The following is a 13615-nucleotide window of genomic DNA, read 5'->3' on the forward strand; positions in this document are numbered from 1 at the left end:
CCACAGGTTTTGCCTGGTCTGGTCTTGTCCAGCTAATGATGTTAAAGTGGTGACATGAGTCACGCAGGACAGGCAAAATGCACCTTTGACCCTTTAGACCTCCTTTTCATATTTAAAAATGTGCAGTTGAAGAATATAGTCCGTTATTAAGACAAATATTGACTTCAGTGTAAGGCCATAAAATGAAGCCCAAATCACCTCAGAAAATGTTTGGCAGAGATTCGAACGGTTCTTGAATTTTTTTGACATGAAGTTGTATGACTCCCCATCAGCAGTATAGTACATTAAAAAAATCAACAAAAAGTAGTTGTTTTCAATCTGTATCATCTCAAGAACGGACAATGGTCTGGTACTAAATACATTTTTATCTTAGAGCCATATTTATAACGTGAATTTTTCAATATGAAGTTGTATGACATCCCCATCAGCAGTGTAGTACATCATTTGTGACTTACCCCCCACTTGGTCCCGGGGGTCAGATTTCCTTGACGAGAAATGTATTTCCCAATAGTTGGTGTTTACAGTAAAGAGGTTGTCTTCTCAAAACAATATGCGTTCAAAAATGTAAGACATTTCCATCACAAAAATACCTCCTCAAAAAAATCAGACCTCACAAATTGCTCAGCGTTATATTTGTCTCTCGCATGCACATGTTGCCTTTCTATTTGCACCTTTTTTCCACTGTGGAACACACATGTAAACAAAATTACTTAATTAATGTACAGGCGGCAGTGTGCAGGGATACGCCGAGTGACAAATATAACACCAATCAATTTTTGAGGAGGTATTTTTGTGATGGAAATGTCTTACATTTTTGAGAAGACAACCTCTATACTGTCCCCACCAACTATTGGGAAATACATTTCTCGTCAAGGAAATCTGACCCCCGGGATCAAGTGGGGGGTAAGTCACAAATGATGTACTACACTGCTGATGGGGATGTCATACAACTTCATATTGAAAAATTCATGTTAAAAATATGGCTCTAAGATAAAAATTTGTTTAGACCCAGACCATTGTCAGTTGTTGAGATGATACATATTGAAAACAACTACTCTTTGTTGTATACACTCCAGATATGCACAGTTATACAATCCACGGGAACATCATAGTTCATTCCTGGATGTAACATTTATATATGAGGGGGAAGTGTAAAAATGTACACTTCCCTTCAGGCGAAGTATCACGGATTATTTTTAAGATGTCAGTTTGGAGATTTATTTTCAAATCCTAAAATGCAGATGTCGAAATTCTTTTTGAAACTGTTTGAACCTTGTGACAGGTCTTGGCCAAGTATCAATGAAATAAAACTCTATAAATCCACAATCTAGCCTCACAAAATGGGTTTCTGAATTAACTGTCTTCTAAACAATCAAACAAGATCATTCAGGTTTAGACTTGTGTTGGCTCCTGCATACCTGCTTGACACTTCCTACATAGAGTATCACTGCAGGGCTGTTTCAGTCTTTGTTTGAATTCTCTGATGTATTAGTCACAAATATCCATTTTGTAAAATGGTAGCATTGTGATACTATTGTGTTGCTGGTTTTTGAGTGATCTTTTTGTGTATCCGCTACTATGGCTGTACAGTATTTTAGGTATTGTGTATATTCGTCCGTGGTTGCAATGACATGCGTCTTTGAAATATGAGCAATCTGCTCCAGCTTCATCATCTTATGAAGTCTCAAGTGAAGAAAATCAGTGCTGAGACCAGTGTAATGTATGTATACCATATGGCTCCTCTCCCCCTCCAGAATGTCCTTTGAATAAAGTATCTGCCTGCCTCCACAACCCTAATCTTCATTGCATGCGGCTAGCCATGCATCCAGCCGCTCTATCGCGTCCTCGGGGATTCCATTCGGCCACGTGTTAAAGCACATAAAAAACACTGAATGTTAGCCAGACTAACATATGGAATCACAGACCTGTTGACTTCAGACTTTTGTAGATACTTCATATGGTGGAGTGCTACGCCAACTGCAAAAATGCGTCACCGTTGTGTAATGAAATTCCTTCGCTTATTTATTGTAAGCCAGGAACATAGTTTAGATACAGGAAACCCTGAATGGGTAAACCCAAACCTGTACATCAAGGGATAAACTAAATGATGTTTATAGTTTAGTGTCAAAAGTCTTGCAAAAAAAAAAGTCCTATTTTGTTTGATTTAACCTTCAACACAGCATGTAAATCAACATAGGTGCTGACAGAAGTTGTCACTCAGGTCTTTCACTACGCCTGCGGGGCCATGCCCACAATTCTTTAAGTAGCTGGCCCCTGGACAGATCTGGGAGGCAACGACATGAAAAATGTGGATAACATCATGGTAGATGGTGTGGACGTAGCGTGGATTTATGTATAAAACCCACATTGAAACCATATAAAACTTGTAATACGCACAGACAGCCATTTGTGGCTGCCGTTACTTTAATCAGTTCTTGGGGAAAAACTGCGTATAAGTGTTGAGAGCTCACATGGAAGTTCCTCTTTTCAGTTAAACCCTGTGTGTGTGTGCTAGCGTGACACTATACATTTAACATGCCACGAGCACTCAGCATGTTTTTTTTATGACCAAATCCCACTGTGGCTCCTTAATTCATCAAAGAAACTTGTTGCTTCTATGGATTAATGGTGGTAATAGTTGTCATCATGTCCAGCTGTGCATGAAGCGCTGTGCCAAGACCCAGTTTTTCATCCATACCAACACCTCCGCCCGACAACAAAACATTAAACAGCTGTATTACATGCATGCTTGGAGGAGATTGCTGCAGACTTTTTAGTGTCACTTCATTCATATACAGTCGAATCCCAGTTATCATCATCAGTCCATTCCATAACATCTGATTTAAACTTAAATGTACTCTAACCGGCTCAATTTTTTCCATAAGAAATAATAAATACATTTTATATCTAATAAGTAGGGGAAATGTATTTGTGGTAAACGATTCAAAGCACAACTACAATGATAACAACATCCAATTTTATGTAAAGGGATATAAATTGTAAATATATATATAAAAATAAAATTATATATGCATATATATATATAAATAAATAAAAATTATATATATAGATGTATATATAATTTTATTTTTATTTATTTATTTATAAATGTATATATAAATAAATAAAAAATTATATATATATATATATTTTTTTTTATTTATTACTAGCCTATCAAGTCCCCTACAAAGGCTCAGCAAAAATAAAATGCGAGTGAGTGAGACTGCTCACATTGCCACAAACACGTTTTTTGATGACAGTGTCAGCTCATTCATGATACTGTTCTAAATGTTTGTCTAAATGTTTGTGCGTATTTAGGAACATTCAGAAAAATATGTGCCACAATGCGCCTTTCCTTACAAATAAAAATACCTAAAACACATTCATGTCATTAACACATTAACTTTGACAGCTAAAGTTAACAATTTTTTATAATTTCACAATGGATGTAAATGTCAAAAAATTTTTTACATCACTTTTACCTTCATTGAAGACATTTTGTTGACAAAAACGGTGATTACAAGCAGCCAGAGAAGAGGAGGGAAAATATCCACACATGTAACTGTGCTTGTTGGTAAGGAACTAGAATTACAACTGCTGATGACATCATAGATGGGCGACGGAGCTGCGAACTATGACTTTCGGTTCAGATTTTCATGCTAATGTAATGGACATCATCCAGTATGGCTGTGCAAATGTACGTTGTCCTGCTTTTAGCTCGACAGCTAGCGCTCACTCTGGAGCCCAATGTGGACCCAGTTCTGGCCGAACCAGGCAGGTGACACAAACATGCCGTTCACAGGACAAAATATGTTACAAACACAGTTGGACTCACACAAAATGAACATGAACCAAGGCTACATTTATGTACTTAAACCAATAAATACGCTAACCAGGGTATATAATGATAAATGGAGTATGTTGTCCTAAAGGGAAGGTTGTGCATCTTGCACAAGGATTTGGAAACTGTCACAGGTGACTGATAAATGTTCAATCTGAGCCAAACCATCCGGCATCACGTGGAACAACGTCTCTTTTCACTTCCTAGTGGATGGTTTCAACTGACAAGTGAGTTGAATGGCGTGGTATTGGCTGCGGCTGCAACACAGTTTCAGCTGTACGGGCAACACGTTTGAACTCTTTCCTGGCTTTGTATGCAACGCTTCTTTCTGTACAATCTTGCACATGACGTTTTTGCACAAGTTGAGGAAGAAGAAAGTTTTCACGGTTGGCAAAGCAATTTGTTGCTTGCCAACAGTCATGACAAGACTTGCCGCAGAAATCATGTATTAATTTGTTCCTGCACGGCTCCCATGCATCATGGACTAATCACAGAATCCGACTAATTTCTGAAGAAATTTCGCAAGAAATTAGCTCAATTTCTCGCTGAGTCAGCAGACGCACAATCAACAGTGCCTTGCAGGTTTTTGGCACCTGAAGCGGTTTAGAATAATAGCTTTGTTCTGAACCATCTTGCATGTTTTGGGAAACATCCAATCCTTGAGTGAGCCTATTATTCTGTGGTTTTAGCTGCTGATGATTGCAAAGCAAGTAACAATTTTCTTTTCAAGTTGTCCATAAAGCAACACTGACTGTTGGTGCTACGCATTCACTTGAGACAATTCGACCGTCAACAAAGAATTGAATAACATTCCATGTTGTGCTGTGGAAGGATCGTCGCGCCATGCTTTTCCTGTTATGCCTCAGTGTGAGAAATACTAATGTCAGGAAAAGGACTATAAACAGTTTTTCCAAATTTCGTGGGGTTGGTGTGTTTAAACTAAAGCGCAGTGAGTGTGTGAGTGAAATGCAACAAGTTGCTGCGAGACAAGTGTGGCAATCAACTTGTGTCCTGAGTAAACTCTTGCACCGCCGCAAGGTTCCGACAAGGCTCAGCTTGACATTTGAGAAATGTTTCAATAAAGAGTAGGCTCACTTTGCAGCTGCCTGAATTGTTTTCCATTCAAGCTTCAGGTGCCTACTGGTGCGGATGATGTGGCAGCTGTTCATTTTCACACAGGACCTTCTCAGCTGCAACGTAATGGCAGGTGTAGAGGACTTTAGGTGACAGATTTAAGGTTTTTCATAAGATTAAGATATGCCTTTATTCGTCCCTCAGTGGGGAAATTTGTATTGCACAGCAGCAAGAGTACAGAGTCAGTTAAGCAGTACAAAATACACAATATAGAAAAATAAACAATATAAACAACCCAAGTATTAACAAAATCAACAGAGTTATATACAATACAGTATGTAGATAATATGAAACGAGATGAGATATATGACCAGTCTATACACTGAGATCTTGTTAGAAAGTTAATATGAGGCATTATGGAAATACTTCACATAGAACTTAGTATATTGCATTTAAAGCCCTTAAACATAAACATTGCATTGCAGGCAATTTAGAGCTTGGTCTTAAACTCAATTTAACTGGGGGCCGTTTTTGAGTTGGCACCGTGATTGTAGTCAATGTTCTGTCTAGTAACCAAGCTCATCGTTGTGTTGCCAATTCGGTAATTTTGTCGCTAAATCTGGCGACATTCCTTGACGATGTATTTTCTGGTATAATTGGAGAGGGTTTTTTTCTATTTGGGGACTCAAAAGTAAAAGCACGTATTGTTCTGCATTTTGTCTTGTCACTAAACAACCACGGGTGCTGTTGACAGCTCCGCCCCGCCCCGCCCAAAAGCAGTCACAAGCCAACAAGCCACGGCGCAGCGGGGGTTAAAACGCTTTGTTTCTTAATCTTCAGTAAGCCCGGATAAAGAGGATGATGTGTTTATATTTTATTGTTAGCTGCTTTTTAGTAGTAAAATGAAGTGGATTATCATACAATTCTTCAGGTAGATGTAAGTAATTGATAAGCCCACTGTATTGCTACATTTATTTTGAAGCTCAGTTGCTATTACATATGTTCACAAGGAGACTGTGCTCCTCACAAACCAACTGTGTCGAAATCATAATCTTCCAGAATCTGCACATTTTGCAGCTGTATTTCCTTGGCTTTTTAAAACGGTCTCGGCCCGACCACATTGGCCACACTCCCATGCACTGCTGAGGACTTCCACACTACTGCCAAACCCCATTTTATATAGGAGTTGACAATAAATCCTATCAGGATTTTATGCTGCTGTTACGCATCCATCCATTTTCTATGCCGCCTATCCTTACTAATGTCGTGGGGTTATGCTGGAACCTATCCTAGCTGACTTTGGGTTACACCCTGGACTGGTGTGGTGACCCCAGCCAATCGCAGGGCATATATACATATATATCATTCACACTCACAGTCATACCTATGGACAATTTGGAATAGCCAATTAACCTAGCATGTTTTTGGAATGTGGGAGGAAACTGGAGTACCCAGGTAGCACGGGGGGAACATGCAAACTCCACACAGAGATGTCCAAGTGGAGAATCGAATCCAGGTCTTCCCGATCTCCTGATTGTGTGGCCAACATGCTAACCACTTGGCTGCCGATGCCGATCCCAATAGTCCATGATTGAGATTCGACGACCCCAATACCGATCACATTCATGCAGTGAAAATATTTAAATGTACTACATTAGTGTTTTTTTTCTTGTCAGAGCTACTTTTACAAAATGAAAATGGCCAAGAGCTACTCATTTTTGTAACATTTATTGTCATAGCTTATTTTGAGCTAAAAAAAACAAACAAAAACATTATACTTGTTTTTATCAGAACATTAACAAAATGCTGGTATCCACAGCTCACCTTTTGTATGTATTTATTTCTAGTCTTCTCACGTTATTACTTGAAAATATAGTTGAAGCACTTCTGAAGCACAGATCCCGCCGACAAATACCGCATGCACAACGCCTGTTTCTTTTTTTGTTTTTTCATGCTGTCCAGCCATTGAAGCAGATAGTATTATTGATGTAAATGCCCCTTACATGCTAAATAGATTTGCTCTGCCAAGAAAAAGTGTAAGCTAAACCTTCCCTGTTATATGGAATATTATTTGGCTTTATTTGATGTGTTTTGTTATGCAAATTTGGAGCGGATGGACCGGGGGGAACTGAAAAAAATCAGTCTTCAGTATGACAAAAAAACGTTGGAAAGACATCGGGCTTGAGCAACAATTTGGCAGATTGTCCAGTTTCGCCCGTGTTCACAAAACCGTCCCATATTTTTCTCTTACTGGTCAGGAATCTGCAACTCCAAACCTTTCTGCTTCGTGTTTGCCTCTTTAGAGCAAGTTCAGACCTGAAGAAATATTTCCTAGAAGCCATTAGTGTAGTGGTTCTTAACCTCGGTTCGATCGAACACTAAGGGTTCGGTGAGTCAGTCTTAGGGGTTCGGTGGAGCCTCCGCTGCGGAAGTCAAGACACATCCGACTCATCATGTCAATTCGTGATGACACGCCCTGCTTGGCCATGACCTTGCTTGGCCAATCAGTGCTGCGGGCAATTTAGTGTGCTCAATAGTCAACGTGTGACTGACGTGGTAGTATGTCATGTGATACTGGATATGTCATGTGTGTTCCTTCTTTCAACCTCATTATTTTAAACATTGGCATTGATTGACATGAGAATACAACATTCTAACTACATTTATAGGTCAGAAAAGTAAAGTGGAAAAATTATCATAGGACCTCTTTAAGTACCTTTAGAAGTGCAAAAGTATTTTCACACTGGACTGTTTTGTGAACATGGGCCAGTATGCAGCTGGACTAACCGACAAACTGACGCTTCTCTAACGTTACTTGGTCGTGTGAAAGAATGAAAAGAGCAAACAGTAAATAACAGTTTATCAGTGTCCTAACTGTGTTTATTTTGTGTAAGTCAAGGAGCAAAAACACTTGTCTTTGTAGCATCATAGAGTGTGCATACAGTAAGTGTATAAATAATAATTATAATAACAATAAATATATATTTCAATAATAATAAATAATTAATACAAATAGTAGTAATATTAATTAATAAAAATAATAACATAATAAATAAAATAATAAAAATAATAAAATAAATAATAATAAATCATAAAATAAATAATAATAAATAATATAAATAATAACATTTTCCTACCACAATTAAATTCTACCCGAGTTGAGACACATCTTGAAGTAACCTCTTTTCTTGAGAAAATTCAGACTTCCAGATCGGATCCGGGGTCCAACACTTACTGCTCTATGTTTAAAGCACTTTAAAAAGATAAATCACAGTTTATTATCAACTCCTGCAGCGTTAATCAACTCCTATGAAATTAATGGCATAAACAGGAAGTCTTTCTATGCACTTGGGAGTGTGACCAACCACAGCAGAGTGGGTGTGGCTGGAGGCGGGCTGCGGGTGGAACACATTAAAACACAGGAAACATGAAATCAAAAGAAATACAGTTGAATAGGTGCAGATTCTGGAAGAACTAGAAAGCTTTCTGTGCTGGTTATCATGTGTAGCTGCTCTATCGGAGTCACAACTCAATACAAAGGGCCTTTAAGGTTTTCCTACTCACTTTTTTGTCTCTCCTACGTTATGCTTTCTGATTATGTCATCTAGCAACTAGGACAACCAAGAGCTACCTTTCTTCATTAAAAGTTGCCAACAGTGGCTCAGCGAGAATTCAGTGTTGGATTGTGCTTACCACTGCAATTGCCTCTGAACCCGCCCAGACTTTCTGGGACACACTTATAGTAATTTTTTATGTCAAGACCACTGATTAAGGGTCTTCAACAAATCTATCGTAAGTGGGTTTTTATTGACAGAACACAAAAGTTGACACTGCTTTGAGTTCTTATGAGTGAGTCACGGAAGTGATTCAGGTATTAGATTCACTTGAGTCATCTGTCCCAGAGCACATGCGGATAATCACACACACATGCACAAGTTTCACAAGTACCTGTGAATACCAAACTTGTGAGTTTTGACAGACTTGTTCATGACATGCACATCACTATTCCACACACAGAGGTGACAATACTACCATCTCAATCTCAAACATTGTCCTACCCAAGTACAGAAACCTAGCCAAGACTGAGACCTAACCAGAAAATGGGCAAGTGTTATCATTTTGATCATGTTGATCATGCTCAAGGCCTGTAATGATGCAGTTGTCCGTATCGGTGACTGTGCACTTGCAAAAACAAACAAGGAATCTCTGTGAGGTTTGAAACTAAACATGACAAATGAGTCCGATGACCTTAACCGGGTAATGTGCAAAGGTTTCCCTTGGAGTGCTGCCTTTGAAGGCATTCTTCATTCAGTACTCATGCCAGGTGTCAACCACTTAGCTGATTCTCTTGTGTTCATGTGCAGTGTCCTTGGGCAAGACACTGATTCCCAAAGTGATTGTGTGGTGTTTGCACAGGAACACCACGCCCAAAGCTACATGATGGAAAGGAGCCACTGAAACGCACTTCAATCTGCAAGGTTTCATAGCATGTGTTGACTCGGCATCATCGCATAGTTTTGGCTCAGTTTCCTTCATGTCGCAACCACCTTGCCTCTTCTAACCTGAGGGTCCACAACTTAAGAGTTGGACGTTCCCAGAGAGCCAAAAGTCAGTGTAGCGCCACCGACACGACGAGCCCTCTGGGCTCCTGCAGGTGGTCTGGAAATACTTTCCTAATGGAACCAGGTGCCGCGGGCCTGATTTTCAGTCAGCTTTCAACCAACGACCTTAACGGTCATAACTTTTGGTCCTTGTATTCATACAACAAACGCAGGACAAACAAGAGACCTCAGGCAAGTCCAAACAATAATCTCAATTAATGGTAGATCCCTTTTATCCCTTTTATTCTTAAATAAAAGCTTTGAACGTCTACTGTGCTTACAAGAAATGGTTCAGTTAATCTTCATTGTCAGTAAAAGGAAAGTTACTCTATTTAGATTCAATACAGCACCGGTTAAATGTTCCACTACAGTTTCCGTTTTTTTACAATGAGGAAACAAATCGGAATCTGCTGTCCAGATCCTCACTAAGATGTCATGTGGTTTTTCTACACAGACATACGTGAAAATCATCTTGTAACATTTCTGCCAGCATCAGATTTGTCGCAAGTCTGAGCAGGAAAGCTGGCGTTGTCAACAGATATAAATATTATTCAATGTACCTGACTCATTGTTTATTGTTGCAAAAAAACCCAAAACAACACCCACCTGCCAATCTAGTGAGCTTTGAGGCGCCAACATGACAGTAAAACACGAGTTCATAATTATTAGTGGCAAACAGAACATTGGTAGGGATCAGGATTAGTCTTGTATGTACAGTATCTACTTTGGACAGCTGCAATGTAAAAGGGGTGTTTTTAGCATGTTTGCATTGTCTTTACAGCAACGTTATTTTGCATTTGCTTTCTGAGGGATGGCGGTGGATTGATCCATAAGGACTTGGCATGAAATCACAGGGTTGCAAGTTAAAAGACACCCCCTCAGAAGAAAATAATACATTGTGTGTGGATTCCATAAACAGTGTCATCCGGCTGGCTTGACATAATATGCCTGTCCTGCCAGCTAAGAAAATCAAACAATGCAGCAATTATTAGACACATGGACGACATATTGGACCACAAATGAACTTTACAGTGTAAAGCTTTGCTTGTGTCGCTTACTGAGAAACTGGTATGAAAGCATATGAGTACTAATTATAATTATTGTACAGTGGAAGCTCAGTTTTTGGCACGAAACCGTTCCAAAAGGTCTGATGAAAACCAAATCAATTTTTGTTATAAGAAATCCAATTATTCAGTTCCAGACACTGTAAACTATAAACACAAAACATATTTTACAGGGAATAATTATTTTTACAAGCGAAATATATACAACTGAGCTATTAAATGGATACTCATTTAACATGAGTTTTACATTTGTTTAAGACTAGAAAACACATAAATGGGTGGAGGGAGGGAAGACAGGACCGAACGGAAGAGCTATAAACTTGAGTGCTTGGTCATGTGGGGTTTCAGTTGATTTTCAGCCTTCATTTGCGACTTTCACGCGTAAAGTGCCATGGGATAACTGCTGTCATGTTTTGGCGCTATATACAGCAAAAAAATAAATAAATATATTGACTTCAAGGAGAAGAATTGAAGAGTGGGCAGTTTGAGCTGTATACTTGCTCACTTGAACTTCACCAGCTGGTACATAATCATAATACATAATACATAATCATTACACACAATTTGTGATGTGTCTCCTTGTTCCCTCTGCAACCTGTGTTAACTGGGAACTATGGATGTCCTAATCCACATTTTTTGGCTTCCGATCCAAGACAATTTTTTTTTAATTTGCCGATCCAATCTTTCTTTTTTTTTAATAATAATAAAAGGCTTTTGTTACAAACATTAATTTGTGTAATTGAATATGGTAATGAAAATAGATCTTCAAAGCGTTAAAATATAATGCAACCAAAGTACTTTTTTTTATTGCACAGCGTGACTAACAATATTGTTTAGCTCTATGATCCAATAAACGTCCATCAAATCAAAGATAAAGTTGGAAAAAAATGACCGTGCAAAATACATTTAGGGCAGGACTAATCATTTGACATGGATATAGATCAATGTGCTATTTGGGTTAGTGAATAAAATGTCTATGAATGAAAAAAACAGATGCAATGCATTGCTGAACAATAATTCAAAATGGATGTAGCTTGGCTAGCCTTTCCAATGGGATGTCAGCCTTATATTCAAAGCAAAATCTTGAACAAATTGGTATGCTTGTAGACTTTATTTTGAAGGCCAGTGTTGTGTGTGTTGAGGATGGCAATTGACAGTGGATAGGAGCTGGGTGCAGGAATAAACATGCCTCTCATCTTTTTTCACTGAGAACCTGCACATTGTCAGCGGGTATTGTAAAATGGTCCTTAGATTACGAAATCTTTCCTTCTCCTCATGGTGACTTCGTCTCATTCACATGTCACTTTCCACGAGATTCCGTGTTTGTAGTAGATTCCGTAAATCATATGGCCCTAGACTTTCTTCAACACAATATTACTTTATTGACGGTCCCTAGTACAAACAACCAACAGAACAGCACTTCCTGTGTGAGCTCCCCGCACCATGACACAGCAGTCTGGGGAACAGTGACGGGGAACTAGTGCTGTAGCTACGGCACCTAATAGCCGATGTCTGACGTGAAACTAACTTCACCACGGTACACCGTGGACATGTCTGCATGGTGGTGTTCCATTTACTTCTTCTTACGGGGGGTGGGAGTCAAGTTGCAAACAGCTTTGATGCGCATTAGAGTTACGAACGTGATACGGCAACTGGATACTGGATCGGCTCGATTTTGTAGCGGAAGTCTATTATTATTATTCGATCTTCAAAATACAGCCGACTGGGACAGCACTATTAGGAACCTTTACATTACAACGAATATACAGTTGCTACCTTCTTAAGCACAGGTTCTTTTTTGAAGTCAACAGTGACCTTTTTCAATCTGACCTTTTTCCCCCTCTAATATGCTGAAATAAACAATGTGCATGAATGCAACAATGCAGTGCTTGTACGAAGGAAGGAGACAAATATAATTCTTCATTCTGTGTGCATTCTACACACACGCATGATAAAGATGATCAAATGATTCCCTGGCTGGAATCTGCTCATAGTGTCTCAACTCTAAAAGAACCACCATTGTTCACAGAGACTATGCACAGTAACCAATGCATGGATGCATTTTTTTGGACACTCAAACCTGATGCCATTTGGTTGTAGCAAGCAGGAAAAGACAATGCTCAAGACCATGCTTGTTATGTTTGCAATATGAATGAATCCATTGAATGTGGCGTTAGAGGCTGGTGTGTGTTTGTGTTCATATCAGAGTGTGTGATCAGGGAAGTTGAGAACTGTGAAGCATTGTTTTGAGTTTCCCCGTATGTTCCTATTAATAGGTGGAAGTGTCACATGTGACGAGTGTGATGTTGTTTAAGCATAACTGAATATACTATGTCCCATGTTGAAAGAGCACACACTCATTCCAGGCATCCATCATTCATGATCTAGGAGGAATCATACAATATTGACTAAGGGCTGGGTTTTATTTTCCACATCTTGAATGTCAATTTCAGACAACAACGTGATGTTTATTGAAATTTACAAGCGGTGGGACACACTATTGATTGCATGGTATCATATCAATACAGTCATCCGTCGCCAGATTGCTTTTCTACATTTTATTTTGTCGCTTCAGTGTGTCATGGTTTTTCAAAAAATATTAATTAATAAATCATTACTGTTTTGTAGTTGATGATTATTAGTAAAAAAAAAAAAAAAACATGCATGTATAAGAAAAATTTGCTTATTGTTGGCCTAAATTAGGTATTTTGAAACAAAAATAAACAAATGAACTAAAAGCACAAATATAAGACATTCAGAAAATGCACTGAAAGTCATGTTGTGGTATGTTAAGTTTTCTCATGTGGGAAAAAAAATGACAAATCAAGATGCAGAGCCTCTGTAAGAGGTTGGGTTGACAAAGTAAATACAAAGGAAACAGCGCAATGCCGTGTGTTCACAGAATGAAATGCTGTTCTTTAATAAAGTTAAAAATCCAACATTTCACGAAATGCTGCTAACATTCGACAGACAGTAAGGATTGTTTGTGAGAAACTACAAGTCACAAATAGGAATTCCACAAGATGACATATTGA

The 13615-nt window shown here is 38.7% G+C and overlaps 1 protein-coding gene across 4 annotated transcripts in view; it reads left to right on the forward strand.

Annotated features, from left to right (window-relative positions):
* Window positions 1–13615, forward strand: part of kitlga (kit ligand a) — a 42862-nt gene that overhangs the window by 12003 nt on the left and 17244 nt on the right. The gene's annotated exons all lie outside the window — the stretch shown is intronic.

The sequence above is a fragment of the Doryrhamphus excisus genome, linkage group LG1 (assembly GCF_037039965.1).
Source record: "Doryrhamphus excisus strain RoL-2023G ecotype Guam linkage group LG1, RoL_Dexc_Guam_v1.1, whole genome shotgun sequence".
NCBI lineage: Eukaryota > Metazoa > Chordata > Actinopteri > Syngnathiformes > Syngnathidae > Doryrhamphus > Doryrhamphus excisus.